At 46.2% G+C, this 2,500-nt stretch overlaps 1 protein-coding gene across 1 annotated transcript in view; it reads right to left on the reverse strand.

The window, feature by feature from the left end:
• Positions 1 to 2,500, reverse strand: part of LOC125034441 — a 178,273-nt gene that overhangs the window by 9,939 nt on the left and 165,834 nt on the right. The gene's annotated exons all lie outside the window — the stretch shown is intronic.

A 2,500-nucleotide genomic window follows, 5' to 3' on the forward strand; every position in this document is an offset into this window, starting at 1 on the left:
TTCTCGAATCGTTCTTCCTCGTTAACGGCGTCCTAGGGTCATGGCAAGGTCACGGAACCACGTGCCAATCTCGATCCTCGAGTCCCGTCACGTTCCATCCGTCGAGACACGTGAAACCCGAGCAAGAGGTCACGTGCGAGCAACACACACACACACAAACACGCGCGTCTCTACTCTGCTGCATCCATGAACTTCACGTCACGTCACGTCAGCTCATGCCGGTGCTTCATTAAGACATGTTCGCAGCTCGGTCGGCACGTCAGGATGTCTCAGTATCACTCACGACACTGCCTGGTGCCACACTGCTTGCGTACACGGGCTGGGGTCGCGTCGAGAAGCACTCTACCTGCACACGTTATCGGTCATAACCAGGCTAGATAACAGACAGACAAACACCAGTTAAATTCGCGGTTTGTACGGACCTCCAGACACATAAACAAATAAACAGATACATGCGTTCAGTCTTTGCATAACAACTTGGGTCTTTTTTTTGCCTTCCAACGTTGCGTCTCATTAACATCATTATCATCTTTGTCCTTTTTCTCTAATTTTCTTTCTTCTCTTTGTATTTGCTCACATGCTCCGACGTGACCACTATGACGTAATATAAACACCGTGACCACTATGGCAACAAGATCACGTGATCATTACGGCATCTCCCTCGACCACGCCTAGGCAGAGATTCATCACGCCTAAAGGGGAAGCACGCAGCAAAAATCGGGCGGAGGAAGACACATGGGGAAACGGAGCTGATGAAGAGGAAGAGGAAATGATAAAGAAAAGGAAAGGAAATGAGCGAAACATATAAATGGTGAAAAGAAAGAAGAAGAAAAGATGAAAAAGACTAAGAGGAGGAGGAGGAGCTGGAGGAAGAGGAGGAAAAAGAAGAACACGAAGAAGAAGAAGAAGAAGAAGAAGAAGAAGAAGAGGGGGAGGACTAGGAGGAGGAGGAAGAGAAATAGCAGGAGAAATAAGTAGATGACAGGAGGGAGAGAAAGGAAAAGAAAGATGGAAAAAGAAGAATGGTGAAAAGAAGAAAACAAAAAGAAGAACGAAGAATGAGAAGTAAAAGTAGTCGAAACAAAAAATGAAAAGATACGTAAGGAGAAGCGAAACACAGAAAAGCGCTAAGCAAAAGAGAAAGACGGAAGAAGAAGAATAGGCAAAGAGACGACCGAGAAACAGGATGGAGTGCTCGTGCTCAGGATAATCCATGCAACACATGAGTCTCCCCGATAGCAAGGGCTTTGGCATTGGCTTTGTCTCTTATTCTCTCTTCCCCCTTCTCTCTCCATCTCCGTTTCTCTTGCTCTACCTCTCTCTCTCACTGTTTCTCTTGATCTTCCTCTTGTTCTTGCTCTCTTTCTATCTCTCCCTCTCTCTTTCCGTCCCTCTCTTCCTCCCATTCCCACTCTCCCTCCCTCCTTCCCTCCCTCTCTTTCTCTTTCTCTCTCTCCCTTTCTACCAGTCTCTCTCTCTCTTCTCTCGCTCACCTTCACGCCTCGTTGGTTCAGGCGTAAACAAACATGTTTATATGTATTTCGGACACGGGTGGGCATCTATGCGTCAGCGCAAAGGCTAATTAACTAGTATGGAAGCTCATTCGTGTATTCAGACTGTTAAAAGACATAATCAATTAAAAGCACGCACACACGCCCCAAATACTGTATACACAATCTCTCTCAATCTCTCTCAATCTCTCTCTCTCTCTCTCTCTCTCTCTCTCTCTCTCTCTCTCTCTCTCTCTCTCTCTCTCTCTCTCTCTCTCTCTCTCTCTCTCTCTCTCTCTCTCTCTCTCTCACACACACACACACACACACACGTGCGCGCGCATAATTTACGATATGGCAAAAAAATGACTCGGCACTAACTCTACATATGCCGTTCTTTGCCCATTTTCACACAATAATGCAAGAGACAATTCGTCCCCGTTACGCTTTTGTATTCTCTTACCTCCCATCCCCTCTCCCCTTTCTCTCCCCCTCGCCCCTTTAAAATGGATACTATCAAAAGTAGACCCACTGACCTAGTCTCCCCTCCCTCCCTCCGGCCCACGCACCTGTCATGAATTGAGGTACTAATGCACCGCCATTTAACCATCAAGATCCCTAACAATCCAAATAAAAAATAAAAAATATATAAATGAAATAAATAAGATAAAATAAATGAAACCTATTTTTTCGGCCATAATAAGCAACATCAGAAAAAAAAAACCCACCTGTAATAAACATCCCGCGGGCGCACTTGTTCCGCCTGGCGCCATCTGGCTTCGACCCACCTGTTGCTGTGCCTTCCCCTTCCCCTACCCCCTATCCCCTCCTCCCCCCTCTTCATCTTACGGCAAAAGAAGATAAATCCCCAACAAGACGTCGGGATTATCTTGAGAGAAAGATCGCTGTCTTGCCTAAAGTCCGGGTGCTCTCTCGCGCTCTCTCTCTGTCTCTCTCTTTCTCTATCTGACTCTTTCTATCTCCCTCTCTTTCTCCTTCTTTCTATGTCT

Source organism: Penaeus chinensis, chromosome 18 (genome assembly GCF_019202785.1).
Source record: "Penaeus chinensis breed Huanghai No. 1 chromosome 18, ASM1920278v2, whole genome shotgun sequence".
Lineage (NCBI taxonomy): Eukaryota > Metazoa > Arthropoda > Malacostraca > Decapoda > Penaeidae > Penaeus > Penaeus chinensis.